Consider the following 16532-nt stretch of genomic DNA (forward strand, 5'->3'; position numbering starts at 1 on the left):
CTCGCCCGAAGTCTAACGGGTGTTTACTAAACACTCTCTCATACTCTTGAACCACCCGATAGACTCCTTGTTTCTGGTGTGAGGGAGTGGAGTCAGTACCCAGATGTAGTTGCTGACACCAGTCCTCCATGTCTTTCTTAGAGCCGTTACCTTCCTCCGGGTGAGATGGAGGCAAGGGTTCCACAGATTGTATAGAATTTTGATTAGTGGTATATAATTTGGCTAGCGTGGCATACCGGGGCAGGTACACTTCCCTCTCCCCGATATTTATTATGCGAACGGGCACCCTCCCATGGCGTACATTGACCACCCCCCGTGCTGTCAAAATGGTGGGCCTACTGTCTGAGTAAACTGGTTCTACCATTGCCTGGTAATCTCTACCTCTCAGACCAATAGCTGCCCGGCACCAAATCATCATTTCACTTTTTGGGGGCATGGCAATAGGAAAAGGGTCACACATTCTTACGCTACCAATCTCACCGCCGGAGAGTTCCACTTGTTGCCGTTGCATCAGTGCCCGGATCTCTTTCTGGAGCACCCGCTGCTCGCCGGAGCTGGCATTCTTGGCAACCTGCTGTAAAAGGAAAATCACCTCTGCAAGACAATTTTCAATTACATTAGTTCCTAGAGTTATTTTTGGGTGACTCTCATGTTTGTCAATATCTACAATGATCAGTCCCTGTGCGGCCAGTTCGACTCTACCAATTTTGATGGTCACCTCTTTAAATCCGATCTGTGGCACGGGCTGACCATTGCTGGCGATGATACTCAAGTCGTCGTCAGGGTAGCGGGTAATATCCGAGTCATTCCAGTACTGCTTGAAGAGCACGTACGGGATGGTGGTGACCTGTGACCCGGTGTCCAGTAGGGCACTCATGGGAATGCCATCCAGTACCACAGGCAAGACTGGACGTCCTCCCACATATCTGTCGCGCCAGTTCGATGGGCCTGGTGATCTTTTTCCTGGGGGTTGGCCCTCTACCCCAGGTTGTGCCCGTTTAAAGAACAGTACCTTTCCATATGTCCGGGTTGATTGCAGCGGCGGCAGATGGGTCGTCCGTCCTCGCTGTATCGGTCACTGGGTCTTCCTCTGGCCGGTGGGGTCCTCCTTGGTCGACGCCACGGGATGTCCTCCGGTCCGGATGCCAGCTGGATCTTCCCTGGAGTGGAAACCTGTAAAGACTGCACAGTTCGGGTTAGCGCAGCAACGCTTTTAGCTAGCTCTTGGACCTGATGGTGTAGGTCTGGAGCCGGGTCATTGTCCAAAGCCTGCGCATCAGCTCCCACAGGCCCTGCTGACAAGGGCGCCGCCTCCTGGTAGTAAGTGGTAGTGGGGCGTCTGTGGGTCACAACGCCACCTGGTGCCGGTTCTCGGAGCACCCGGATGGCTCTGTCCTTGAACTGTGCAAATTCTAGATGAGGGTCCTGTAAGGCCATTGCCCGCAACTGGGTGCGGTGGGCATTGCAATATAAACCCTCTATAAATTGTTCGGTCAACAGCCTGTCCTCGTTTCCCACTCCATTAGGGTCGGTCTGCTTAATGGCCCTCAGGGCCTCTTGTAGGTTGAGTGCATAGTCCCTTATACTCTCATGCGCTCGCTGCTTGCACCCGTAGAATCTAAGTTTAATCTCGGCTGAGGTGCGGGTATCAAAGGTGTCCTTCAGCCGGGTTAGTATCCCTGCGACAGTCTTCCTCCCAGGTGGCCAGGATTTTACTTCCCTTTTGGCTGCCCCAGTTAGTTGGGCCACCAGGATGCTCACTTTTTGCTCTTCTGTGAGGGGGTACACCTGGAAGAGGCTATCCAGCTTTTCTCTAAAGTCATGCAGGGTATGTGACTCCCCTGAGTACTGGGGTAGCCAAGCTGCTCCCGGGATATAGGGCATGGTGAAGGGCATAACTGCAACAGCGGTAGCGCTGGCGGGGGTTGAGGCAGTGGAGCTCTCCTCCGTATCCGACATCTTCCTCCCCCCTAGTGGACCGTGGCCTACCTTGCGATGATCCTGTTCCGTAGGCCGCGGCTCCGCAGTGGATCGTCAGGGTTGAGGACCTTCCGTCGCGCTCCTGTGACGTCGGCGTCTGCTGGGCTCCTTCCAGGACCTTACGCAACGTCCGGACGTGAGGCGGGGCTTCAGTTCTCGCGCGCTTTCGGAGTCCACGCCCCTCTTCTTCCCGCGCGGCGTCCTCAAGATGGCGTCCAATGGCGGGAAAACTCCACGGATGGCGGGAAGAAGGCTGAAGATGGCGCCGGATGGCGGGAAACTTCACCGATGGCGGGAAGAAGGCTGAAGATGGCGCCGGATGGCGGGAATCTTCACCGATGGCGGGAATCTTCACCACTGGTAAGTTTGAACAGTCTTTGCTTTTCAGGCACGCAGTACCCGGTGGTTGCGGGCACGTGATCCTGCCGACTACGCCAAAGTTGACGCGCCCCTGGGCCTGTGTCGCGCTGCGTTGCGCACGCGGGAGCTTACCCGGAGCCGGATCTGTTTAGGGTTGTAGTCTCGTGGCGGTGACCCGGTCCGTGCCCAGGGAGTCAAACTGGACGGCAGTCTGTTAGCGGTAGAAAATGGTTGATGACTACGCCACCCGTTGAATGCAGCCAGGGGGGCTGCTGCTGCAGGGCAGACCGCTGAGGCCGGTGGAAGGATGGTGCAGCGTGATAGTATAACCCCCAACGGGAGGGGTATGGCCTCAGGGCAGCCGACGTGGATGATGGGGGTAGCAGGAACCACTCAGAGACGGTATGGTAGCGTTCAGGGTCTTTACTGGTAACAACGATAGACCCTCCCGGAGTACTTGCTAGCGAACGGGGCCTGGTCAGTCCTTGAGCAGATGGGATCTCCCCTGGCCAGGCGTAGTTGTAGGCCTCCCAAGCTGACTGTACTCTTCTGGCTACCTTGCTAGAAGCTGATGTAAGTAGCCCACGTCCCTGAGTGTACCGTGTGGTGCTCACCCGTATGGCCGGTGACTCGGGGCCTTCTAATGGCTTCCGCTCCACGATGGCGGTGCTGGTCCCACGCGTGTGACCGGGCCTTCGGGCTTCTGGGCCAGGGGACCTGAAATCCCCTGCCTGACGGATTCTGCTGCTGGGTAGAAGTTAGTCCCCACAGCCTCGGACTCCGGGTCCGGAAAAGAATCTTCTTAGTCAGGGCGAGCTCTTTAGCTGCCAGCCCCTGACTCCTTGTGACTCTGCTGCTTCCTATGCTGCTCTTGTCTCTACTCTTCCTGGACTCACTCACCCTGCCTCAGCCCCGGGTTTATACAGGGGAAGTTCTTCCCCTCCCAAGGCTGGGCAGGAGGTGTGGCATGCACAGGATCCCTGACCAAAGGACCTCCCACCTGCTCTCAGACGTAATATCTCTATCACTGTGACAACCAGACCCCTGGGGTGTCACATATGCGTAGACGCATTGCATTATTGGCTATGACTACGTCCTGGTGTAATAAGCCTCCACTGGTGGTGATTTTGGATCGAGGGACTAATTCGCTTATGCGTAGCGCCCCGAAAAAGGCGATCACAAATGCAGTAGACAGTAGTGTTGCTTCAAATTGTGAGTGGCATGTTAATGGTGTTAGGGATATGATTTTTGAGAGCAGATTTAGTGACACGGGATGTCTGCACTCCTGACTTGTCTGACCTCTTTTCCACCCTTTTAAGGCTTGACTGATGATGAATCTTTTTGTCACATCTCCCCAATTCAGTAGTTGGAAATGAAATGCTACTCCGGTCCGCCACTGCTGCGCTGACGCCCCTGATATGCCCCTCATCATTAGCTGGTGGAGAAATTCTATGGTTACATCTAGTCTGGCTTGTTCACATTGGTCAACCAGTCTGCCTGCTACTAGTCGTGTCCAGTCTTTCCATGCCTTACCGTATGCTTTCCACGTTGACGGGGCGACTGACGCTCTGATTAATGGCATCAGCTGTTCGTCACTAGATCCCATAGGGAGGGTGGGCAACTGGTGCCCGACGGGTGGGCGTTGGGGAGGAGCTCTCTGAAAACCTGCCAATTGAATTGCGATAAAGCATTAGCAGCAGCGTTAGATCCCCCCCTCCACATTGTGGCTAGCGCGGACCCATACATTGTGTTTTAGGCACAGGAATGCTAGCCGGCGTAGTAGGCCTAGCACTGGGAGAAACAATGATGCCATCTTATTAATGCAGTGCGCTAGGCTGGTGTTATTTGTTATGAAGCGTATATTTTTGTTCGCTAGGTACGTGCCCCATATTTCTTTGGCTACCACTATTGGGAAGAGTTCCAGGAGTGTCTGGTTTTTTGTTAACCCTTGTTCAGACCAATACGGAGGCCATAAGCCTGTGCACCACTGGTTATCTAGTATCGCTTCATATCCGCCCACTTCTGCTGCCCCGGTGAATAATGTTAGTTGGACTGTTCTGCTGACATAAATAACGTGTGACCATTGAATGATTGTAAGAAGGTTTTCCACACCTCTAAGTCCGCCCGAAGCTGCCTGCTGATTCTGATTCTATGACTCGGTTTTAATGCACGTTTTGTTGCAAAGGATAAACGATGAGAAAAAACCCTTCCGACTGGCATCACCTGGCTCGCGGACACGAGGAGGCCTAGTAACACTTGCATCTGTTGTAGTGTTACTTTCCGTACTGTGCAAAATCCCTCGAGGTGTAGTGTTTTTTGTATTTTTTCTGTTGGGAGGTGGGATAACCTTGCTGTGGTGTCGATTTCGATGCCTAAGAACGATAGCTTTGTTGTGGGGCCTATGGTTTTTGTAGGGCATAATGGGACTCTGAACCGTCGAGAGATGTTTGTGAATTCGTTAAGTAATGATTGGCATTGATTTGAGTCTTTGGGTCCGACGAATAGGAAGTCATCTAGGTAATGTGTGACGGACCTATTGCCGGTTTCGTACCTCAACACCCATTCTAGGAAGGAACTGAATAGTTCGATGTAATAACAAGATATTGAACAACCCATTGGGAGGCAAGTGTCGTAGAAGTATTCATTGTCCACTTGGCATCCCAGCAGGTGGTAGCAATCTGGGTGCACCGGTAGTAGGCGAAAGGCGGATTCTATGTCGGATTTAGCGAGCAGCGCTCCGGGCCCCGCATCGCGTACTAACATTACTGCTCTGTCGAACGACGCGTAGGAGACCGAGGCGTCTTCAGACGAAATACCGTCATTTACAGACTCTCCTTTTGGGTAAGATAAATGATGGATAAGCCGGAATGAACCTGGCTCTTTTTTGGGGATTATTCCCAGAGGGGAAACTCTAAGGTTACTGAATGGTGGTGCTGGGAAAGGGCCCGCCACTCTGCCTAGAGCTACTTCTTTTTGTATTTTTTGCCTAAGTATTTCAGGGTGCTCTTTTGCAGATTTAAGGTTATTTGCAAAGGTGGGCGATTTATTAAGTTTGAAAGGGATGAAAAAAAACGTATGTGAAACCAAAACGTAACTGTCCCGCTGCGTCTTTCTTAGGATATTGGTCTAGCCAGGGGCCCATCGCGTTTACGCTCACCGGGGTCCTTGGATTCTGACTGTGGGAGTTTAATTGATCATTTGCTTGCGGGACGAGAACATCTTGCCGCGGGGTAGGCTGCACCGCAGGCTGAGCATTCATGTTTGTATCTGCATAAGGCGTAGAAACGACAGTGTCCCTCATTGTACTGCCAGCAGGCCCCTAGTCTACGTACTACCACTGAATTTTGGCCTGCTGTTGTCTGTTGTCCTGTAGCCGTTGTTGGAAAGGGATGGTGTTTCTGTGACAGCATTAATCGCAACCATACGTCTGTAGCTTTTACCCCCCCAGCCTAGCTGTGGTTGCAGGGCCAACTGCCTCCGGAACTCTTCATCGTAGCGCCACCATGCTGAACCGCCGTGGGCTTTGTACAAGTTATACACCGTATCCTGGTATATGAATAGTTCTGAGCAGCATTCCGGATGCTTTTGGCCCATGATGCAACCTAGCACAGAAAACGCCTGTAACCAGTTACTCATCGTCATTGCAACCTTTTGTCTGTTTCTGTCGAATGGTTTGGCGGCTATCCTTTTCTCTTTGTCTATAGTATGTTGGTCAGCGGTTACAAGTGACCAAATGTCGATGTAGTCATTATTCCATATTTTAATTCTGGTTTCCTCGTCTATGTGTGAGCCCAATGGGCTTATCCCTCAAAAGAATGCGTCCTTGTGTACGCTGGCTAATGGTGGAGTTGTTTTAGTAGAATTATGTATAGCGCCTGGTGGCACGGATAGTTGTTTGACTATGGCCTTAAGGGCCGCTATTAAGTTGGTGTTACTATTTCCCATTTCAGTTATACTTATATTGCACACACCCATTCCTGCGGCTGGAGGAGGGACTCCGATGTGTGGAGGGACTCTGACACCTGTCTCGCTCGGGGTGAGCGGCGTGCCTCTGCTCGTAGACCTGCGTGAAATCGTTGTATTGTGCAGACTGTAAGCTCTGGAGGGTGTCATTGTATCGTTTCTGTCCCCCGGAGGACGGGATCGGTGCAAGCGGCTGTTGGGGCTCGACGATGCGCTCGACATCTCTGATGCAGAGGATGGTGAGCGCCACCTTGAGGACCGCGACCTGTGACCCCTCCTGTGGGATGCCGATCTCCGCTTTGCTTGTGACGACCGCTTCCTTCGCCGGTGACTTGTGTGCGATGGCGTAGATCTGTCGTCGGAGGAACTACAGCGAGTTCGCCTAGAGTGAGTACGCCTGGAGTCTCTGTGTCCCTGAGGGTGTATGGGGGGTTCTGCGCAGTTTACATGTGTCCCGCCGGGACATGTCGGTGCTATTTGTGGCCAGGGCGATGTTATAGCAGTGTCAAGCGCGTGCGTCGCTGCGCTATTATAGGGGTATATGGGGGAGGCGAGGATGGTCGCTGAAGTGTTTAGGCTCCGCATCGTGTCCATCAGGGGGGTATTGATACTGTGACTGGGCGCTGGATGGGCTGCGGTGATTACAGGGGCCGCAATGTCCCCTGGATGTGTAGTGTCACGTGTTCTGTTTTGGGAACTTTTTCTTTTATTTTTAATAGGAGTTTTTCTGTGGGGGATTGTTTGGGGGGGAGGCAGAGCACAGCCCCCGGCAGAGGATTCTGCTCTGCCACAGCCCCTGCTGTGTGTTGAGGGGGCGGGGAATGGTTACTAAGTGGCCCACAGCTTCTTCTGTGAGGCTGCGGGGTGGTGTGCCTAAAGCGCTCTGGAGGACGGGAGTGCCTGCTGGACCTCCGCCCTCCAGGGCGCTCCTCGGCAGGATGCGGGACGGGAGTGTTAACGGGGGTGGGGAACAACAGGCTCTATGCTGTCTCCAGCGCCGGCGGCAGGCAGGAGACCTGAATCCCCTCTGAGCCCGCCGCCGACATGGAAGACAGCCCGCATTCGTTTATTAGTGCAGCGGAGCCTTGCGCCCGCTGTGAGTGAGGCGCAGGGTCCACCGCCGCACTAGCTTCAGCTTCCTGCTCCGCCCCGCAGCTTTCTGGACTGGGGTGCGTGACCTGCGGGGTCACGTGGGGCGGACATGCGCCCCGCACATGCGCATCGAGCGCTTCCTGCCCTCCAGCTCCGCCTCCCCCAACATGCCTCTCCGGCCTAGTGGAGTCGCGCGCCCGCTTCCGGACCGCCACGGCTGCCCGCTTCCCCGAGTCAGCGCGCGCCCGCAGCACTACCGCAGCCACCTGCCATCCCGCGCCGGGTTGAGTGGCCCGATGAACACTGTAAAGTTGTGCAGATGCGGCGGTCGGGTGAGGACGGGGATCGGGACCAGGCCGCGGAAGTAATGCAGCCCCCCGTTCCAGATGACCCGACCGCCGTGGAGGGGACCGTTGTATCGTGGGCAATTGGAGTGGGTGAGTAGGCCCAAGTGGTGAGGGGACTGGGACTGGGGAATATGATGTTCCCATAAGGGGTTGAGGGCCAGGGGCAGGGTGATCTGGGGATTTAGAGCTTGGGCCAGGGGGATGAGCGCTGAGCCCCGACATGAGAGCCTGTAACCAGCGTTCACCCCCCTGTGCAAACCCAGCCTGGAGGGCCTCAGCAATCTGACCTGATCCTGAAATCTCCATGAAGTTCGACTCCGGGACCAGCAAAGAAAGGAAGTAACGTGGGATGTCCCGGTGTTTATGTATCCATGGGACGGCTTGTAGCAGCCGTCCCTTTCGCTTCATTGGATCCTTCCGGGGGCTTCAGGATCACTGGTCAGTAAGGGGCAGCGAAGGGGGGGTCACCAATCGCCACGGCCCAGGGAGGGGCCACCACAGTCAGTGACTCCCTCCTTATTTAGTATGGAGTCTACCATTATGTCATCAAGATGGGTTTGTTGTGATCTACCTGCCAGATGAGTAAAAATGGGAGCATTAGTCAACCCAAATGCCATCACAAGGTTTTCATAGTGCCACTCAGGAGTATTTAAGGCTGTCTTCCACTCATCTCCTCAATGTGAATGAGATTATAAGCCCCCCTGAGGTCTAGTTTCATCAAATTGTAGGAGCCAAATGGTTTTCTAAAGAGGTCTGGGATGAGAGGGAGAGGATATGCCTCCCAGACCGTAATCTGATTAAACTCGCAAAAATCAAGGCAGGGGCGCAACCCCTAGTTTTTTTTTTTTACAAAGAAAAACCCCACTGCAACGGGAGATGAAGAACGTCTTATATGGCCCTTTGGTAGACTTTCAGTGATCTAGTTTTTCATGGCCTGCCTCTCTGAACCAGAGATATTATATAACCTGCTTTTTTGGCAGCTTGGCCCCAGGAATAATATTACCGACGCAATCATAAGGATGATGGGGAGGAAGTTCTTGACACCCCTGTTCAGAAAACACATTCCTGAAATCAGACCCACCGTGGCTATCCGAGTGACCAAGCAGTGTTCTTGGCAATACTCGCTCCATTTTACCACCTCCCCAGTCTGCCAGTCTACGGCTAAGTGCCCACGATGCAGAAATGCGCCGGATTTTTCCTGAGCGTTTCTGCATCTCCCTGGCAGAAAAAAATGCATGCGGATTTTACATGTGTTTTTCCTGCCAGGGACAAGCGTAAGTGAAGCGTTTTTTCACATGCATTTCCGCATGCGGGTTGTCAAGCGCTTTCCAAGCGATTTTAGCATCACTTGGAAAGTGCTTGACAACTTGGTCACACTATATAAATACGTGCAACCAGCATGGATTTATATAGTGTGACCAAGTTAATAGTTGAAGAAAAAAGATTAAGAATGGTAAAAAAAAAAAAAAACATTTTACTTACCTTCTGATGGCCCCTGGTCTCTTGTACGGCTCACGGTGGTGTGAAAGGACCTTCCATGACGTCATTTAGTCATGTGACAGGTCACGCGACCTCTGACGAGCCGTACAAGAGACTGGACGCAGCGGAGAAAAGACCGGGGGCCATCAGAAGGTAAGTATAATGTATTTTTTTCTTGTCTTTTTTTTTTTTTTTTTTTTACAGGTACCATGGTACCCGGGTCTGGAGGAGAGTCTCGTCTTCTCCAGACCCGGGTACCATCCGCACGTTGAATCGCTTAATATCCGCATGTGCACATGTAGTCATGCGGATATTAAGCCATTCAATGGAGGCGAAAACGTCGCGATTACGCAAAATAATTGGTAGTGCTGCGGATTTTTCCGCACTGATAATGCGCAGCGGAAATTTCCGCAGCATGTGCACAGCACATGCGGATTATCATTGGGGAACATTGCAGACCTTCTACCAAGCGTTTAAGCGTTCCTGCAGTGGAATTGCCGCTGCGGAAACGCTTAAAAGATAAAGTGGGCACACAACCTACCACAGGATTGTGCAGCGTAAACCAAGGTAGTCCAAGGACCACAGGAGAGGGCAAGCCCTCTAGCACATAACAGTCAATAAATTTTGAGTGCAAGGCCCCTACCTGCAGATGTAGCACACGAGCGACAAGAGTAAAATACCCCTAGCTCAAGGGTGCAGAGTCAATGGCGATTATGGGTGTTGAGCCAGAAAATTTATGAGGTTTGAGGTCCTGATCGGACCTAGCGTCGATCAAAATAAACCCCGCCCCACTGTCCAGAAAGGCAGAAATTACCACCATACTTTTGCCAAGATGGATCTTGGACGGTAAAAAAAAAAATTGTGACCTATCCACAGAGGAAATAAGTACACCCCCGAGTTGCCAATTCACCACGCAACTCGGGCGCCTTAGTTTTCCGGTGGGTGTTTAGGAATTTAGGAAAGACACACACACACACACTCCCCCTTTCCACCAAACTACAGTTGGACCAACAGAACAAGTCGCCACACCCAACAGAATGGGTTCCTCAGTTAACTCAAACCTCGGTGCCCTTGACCCCAGGCCCCCTGCAAATTGGAGTGTCTCCTTATGTCTCTAGCAAAGACAGTGGTTAACACACAAACGCCTCTTCAAAACAACCAACACCTCCGACTCCAGAACTAGGCAGCATAAATCTAACACTGGCAATCCAAGATTGCCAGAGGCGAGTATATATAGGAGAGGGGAAAGGCCAACACTGAACAGCTGAGACCATCAATGCTGGAAAGCTCTAGCAGCTCTCAACTGAACAGATTAACCTTTGCACTGCTAGCAGCAACCTTCACGGTTTAATATGATAGTGAAGTGCTTCTAATCAGTGCAGGAGCTTAGACGCCGCAGTCTTCTGGCCCCTCTAGTTACGGTAAACCCGTGGTTCCTGGATTCCAGCGATGTGTCACTTACTGAGCTGCTTGATGCAGTGTTGATAAAATCCCTTTATTAGCTGCAGATGTTCTGCCTATGCACAGGGTACACAGAAAGCTGTCAATCAGTGGTGCGGGTGGGGCTATATATAGAGCTCATGAATGTGGAGGACTACATGGTAGCAGGTTTACTAGTCCTTGAGTGATAAAACTAAAACAAGCAGCCAGTTATTGACACATGGCTGGAATCAGAGTCTCTGTCTTTATATAATCAGAATCTAATAAGAGTATAGATGCAAGTGTACAATAAATCTGGAAGAATAAAGAAGTAATCCATATATCATAAATTATATCTACCCTACAGGTAGCATATGCATTATAATTACATACAACGTCACTAAGGAAAAGTACCTCATTTGCGTCGACCACCAATAATTCACCTTGGCAAGCAGAAAGGGACCTTGAAACTTCGTAGCTAAAATCAACATGACAATACAAAAGTACAAAAACGTTAAAAGGGAAAACATGTTGGACAAATATGGATTGATGGATACAAGGCGCATTCTTAAATAACCATGTATAAATGTGAGGGGAGTCATTTCGTATGTAGATGGACAAAGAATGCTGAGATTTGGAAACACGTTGCTATGTTGCAAAAATGTTTCACTTGAACCTTGTGGATTAATGGACTTTTAAAGATGAAATAATAAAGATGGATTTTATGGAGCTGGAGTTCCTTTTCTTTTTCCTGTGATTTACACACGTGTGGCCACACGATCTCCAGGCTTCAGCACGCCGAGAGCCGCTGTGGGTGAGCTGGTGGTTTTTTTTCTATAGCATTCTTAAATAGGCTGTGCCAAGATCGCAACTTTTTGGCTATTCTGTAGGGGGGTTGACAAGCGGGACCTCCAATGATCAGAAGAACAGATGTCTCACATCCCCTTTTTTAATGGAGTGGTGCCATTGTCTACGGGACTGATGGAGATAGCTGAGCTCTGAATTCGGCCATCTCCGGCAGCCCATTACACTTTGAGTGGAGCAGCAGTGCACACGCTCATCGGCCAATCCATTGGCGTAATATGGCTCCTGCACCTGATTTCCTGTGATTGGGGTCCCAGAGATGGGTCCCCAGCTATTAGCAAGCAATCTGTTCTGTAGAAAAGCGATAAGTTGTAATCTGAGAGCAAACTCTTTCAATTTTAAAATATTGGATAGCTCTTATGGGCGTCTATAGAAAAACCAAAACAGTGTTAGATCTACAGGGTCGGCCATTTATATGGATACACCTAAATTAAATGGGAATGGTTGGTGATATCAACCTGAAACAACGGATACTGGAAGCCTGTGCTAGCATTTCTTCTGCAGTGTTGCTATCAGTGTGTCAAGAGTGGGAGAAGAGGGTTGCATTGACAATCCAACACAATGGGCAGTACTTTGAACACATTTTATAAGTGGTTATAAACTTGTACAAAACTCATGAAAGAATAAAGTTACGTTAAAACCAAGCACACCATTGTTTTTCTTATGAAATTCTCAATAAGTTTGATGTGTCACATGACCCTCTTCCCATTGAAAAAATAAAGTTGGATCCAAAATGGCCGCCATGGTCACCACCCATCTGGAAAAGTTTTCCCCCTCCCATATACCAATGTGCCACAAACAGGAAGATGATATCACCAACCATTCCCATTTAATTTAGGTGTATCCATATAAATGGCCCACCCTGTAAAATAATAAATTATTATTATTATTATTGCAGCTGCTGCATTTTGTATAACTCATTCAGTATCTGAACATCTGCAACAAGAGCACAGAGAAACAAATCAAGAAGAAACGTCACACTCACCGGAGTGTCGATCAGGTTCAGGAGATACTTCTTTCCCTCGTAAGTGTAAAACAGAGACGCAGTCTGGGCCTTCACCGTAATCCGGGCTCCCTCTCCACCTGCAGCTTGTCCAGAACTTGCTTATTGGAGGCGGCTTTTGGAATACACCCTGAGGGAAGGAGCGAGACCCCAGAATCCACACTGTTAGCTCGTGGTGGCCGTGTCCCCCTCCATACTAGTCTGTCAAGGTTAGCTTGTTTCTGTGTTTTATATATGTATTTTATGTGTGTAAACCCTCTTCATGTGTACAGCAGCCTGGAATAAACGCTGCTTAAGAAATAAAAGAGTAAGGCCTCATTCAGACCACAGTGATTTCTCTTGTAGGTAAAAAAAAAAAAAAAGTCCGATTTTCATCAGCTTTGTTTTGCATCCGAGAAGTTCTAAACTTTGATTTGGATCAAAATCCGACAGGTCAACGTGTTTCGATGAAAAATACGCGATCCGCATAAATATGTGAACATCCCTAGACTATAATAGATATGAGTTCTGTGAAAAACTAGGATCGAGCTCGTACGAGATCCAACATTTCATTCTATAAATCTACATAAATAATTAAGTAACGTGCCAAATTGCTTTTTTTTGTGTATGTTTTGCGTGTACGGAGGGAAAGTTCCCAGTGCTAGTATCTATGGTGCTCCATTAGGCTAGGGCTACCTTGTGACTGTGTGTGGCGCTACTGATTAAGCAATAGCTCCAGTTCAAAGCAATACACTAATTTTAAAAGGAAATCTGTTTGACCTCAGATGTTGGCATGCAGGCCTTTGAAATGTAAATCTAAACCAATGGACACTTTTATATCTTCTACCTGTTGCTGCACTCCTAAGTAATTAGAATTTTGGTTCACATGCAAATGAGGAGTTAAGTCTCTGTCTCCTGAGATTATCTCCCACAGCAAGCATCCGTTCTCTTTAGGCTACGTTCCCATCGCTTTTGATGAGTTTTCGATGTTGCAGATTTTCTACAGCATTCCTGCACCTATTAAGTAAAATAGGTTACTTGTTTTTTCTTTCTTTAATTCTGTAACATCAAAAGCTCACTGAAAGCTCGTGGTGGGAACTTAGCCTCAGTGTCAATCATAGCTCACAGTTTTTTGGGACGTCAGGCACCAGGCAAGGAAAATCAGAAAGTAAGCTATCAATCAAGATAAAGAGGCTGGTGCTGGGCAGGGAAGCAACCTTGGAAGGCTGAGGCTCGGTAAGTGCTCCATTACACCCAGAGCACTCAGAAATGCAGCAACAGATAAAAGATATAGAGGTGTCTATGGATTTAGCTTTCCAAATCCTGCATGGTCATGAATCGGAATTGGAGGGAGGGGTATATCTGATGTATTCCCTTAAATTATTAAATGGCAATTGCAGTTCACATAGTTCCATACTACCTAATCATTAGCGCTACAAAAATGTGCACTTCAAGCGCCAGTAAAAAAGATTCCTTAGAATCTGGTCACTATTAGTGATGATCGAGTGTGTTCTATCAACCCCTCCGGCGAGCACGCTCGGGTGCTCGCTGAGTATTTTGGCATGCTCGGCATTTCTTTTAATGTCGCCGTGCCTGCAAGTGTCACGGCTGTTAGACAGCGTGCTCGCCGAAGGGGTTCATAGAACACGCTCGATCATCACTAGTCACTATACATGAGTATACCATAAAAAACAACATATTATATAGTGAATAACACAGACACTATTCAATACAGCAGGGTTGAGGTGTATTTTGTGGTACAAAATTACAGTATTTTTGAATGACACCATTCACTTTACTGTGCAAGATATAGAAAAAAGGGTAATGAACTCCAAATAAAGTGAAATGGTGCAGAAGAAAAAAAACAAAAACATTTCACTGCTTTTAAAAAATTCTAAACTTTGTAAACAAATTGTTTGGCTCGTGTTTCAATTTTCTAAGACCGTTTTTAATACTTACCATTTTGGGGTACAACTTTTTGATTGCTCCATCAAATGAATAGTCATAAGTTACTTACCAGTAACGGGATTTTTCAGAGACTATGACAGCACCACGAGAGAGGGGATCCGCCCACCAAGGAGAGGAAACCTACAGGTTTAAAAGGGCGCCACCTCTCTCCCGCCTCAGTTTGGATTACAGAGCACTGAGAGGACCGCCAGGTTAATGAACACAGCAAACAATCACAAAGTTGCCATACCACACGACACCTATTGAGTGTGAGATTATAATTTATAAAAGGGAGTGCTCCCACAAAGGTGAAGGGAGGGAATGTAAGGGTGCTGTCATGGTCTCCGAAAAATCCCATTACCGGTAAGTAACTTAAGATTTTATCGGTCGACCATGACAGCACCACGAGAGAATTACAGGGATGAAGTAATCTATTGAAGGACCACACCCTGGAACACTCTTCTCCCAAAGGTGAGGTCAGCCGATACTATATAGGTTAGATATGGGTGTGTCTATGGAATGTAGAGCGACAGGACGAGGTAGCAGCCTTACATATGTCTTCTAATCAAGACACCTGTCTTCTCAGCCCAGGAGGTCGCCACAGCCCGGGTGGACTGAGCCTTCAACCCTCCTGGCACTTCCTTGCCGCTAGATGTATATGCTAGAGAAATGGCTACCTTAGGGAGAGAGAGAGTGATTTTTAGACTAGATCCTGCATATCATCCAGAATTTGAGTAAACGGCGAGGCCATAGACAGGGCCTGGATGTCACTAATGCTCCTGGCCGAGGTTAAAGCTATTAACAAAGCGGTCTTCAGGGAGAGGGATTTAAGGGTTGCTGACTCTATTAGCTCAAACGGCGAGCTAGTTAAGGCCTTTAGAACAAAATTTAAATCCCAGGGAACCAAGCTGCTTTTAATAATAGGTCTAGATCTAAAAGCTGCCTTAATGAACCGAGAAACCCAGTAGTTACCAGCTAGATCACAGCTATATAGGGAACCCAAGGCAGAAACCTGAACTTCAAGGATGCTGGTGGACAACCCTAGTTCAAGACCTTTTTGTAAAACACCAAGATTTTTCCTATTGGCGCCTTCCCCTCCCCCATCAACCCCAGGTTTTCTGCTGTGCATCAGGATGGTTACTAGACCTTGGGAAAAACCTTTCCGATTTAGCAGTGTCTTTTCAAGTTTCACACCGTCAAGTGGAGGCCAGTTGCTTGAGGAGATACGGAATCTCTGGAAGAACCCAAGGATCGGAGATGGACATGCTCCTCAGGCATGAGAACCAGGGCCTCCTGGGCCAAAAGGCTGCGATCAGGAGAACCCTGGCCTTGTCCTCCCTGATCTTTCTTATGACCATGAGAAGAAGAGCCAACCAGGGGGGGAGGCATACGCCAGGCTGAAATCCCAACGTATCAGGAGAGCATCCACAGCTAGGAGATTTAGGGAACACAAGATCTTTGTCTTCCGATTTAGTTTTGCGGCAAACAGATCTACCTGACCGGAGGGCCCCCCCCCCATCTTCGGCTATTTGGGTAAAAATTCCTTGATTTAGTTCCCATTCCCCTTGCGTCAGAGGATAGCAGCTTAGGAAATCTGCTCTGGTGTTTTCTTTTTCCCTTATATGGAGGGCCATCAGGGAAAGGAGGTGACTTTCTGTAATCTGGAAGAGATGATCTGTCACTCATCAGCAATCTTGACCATGTGTCCACTGGTGGTTCACATATGCTACCGCAACTAGATTATCCAAGAGGATCTTTACATTCTGGCCCTGAAGGAAAGGTAAGAAATTATTCACCGCCTTGTCTACCACCAGAAAGTCTTTTGCATTGGAGCAGAGACCCTTTTCGATATCTGACCAGGTCCCCTGGGCTCCCCACCCTCTGGGACTCGCATCTGTGGTAATTGTGCTAGTGACCCCAAGTACCCAGGGAACCCCTCGAGATTGGTGGCAGGATGAGCCTAACCTCTATAAAGATTTTACTGACTGGGATGATGAGGACATCTTCCCTTCCAAGTGCCCCTTAAGAGAAACTTCATTATGTAGCAGATCACACTGTAAAACCCTGGAATGGTATTGTGCTCACAGAACCCCTGGGAA

Source organism: Phyllobates terribilis, unplaced genomic scaffold (assembly GCF_046119375.1).
Source record: "Phyllobates terribilis strain yellow unplaced genomic scaffold, ASM4611937v1 Scaffold_38__1_contigs__length_12584779, whole genome shotgun sequence".
Taxonomy (NCBI): Eukaryota; Metazoa; Chordata; class Amphibia; order Anura; family Dendrobatidae; genus Phyllobates; species Phyllobates terribilis.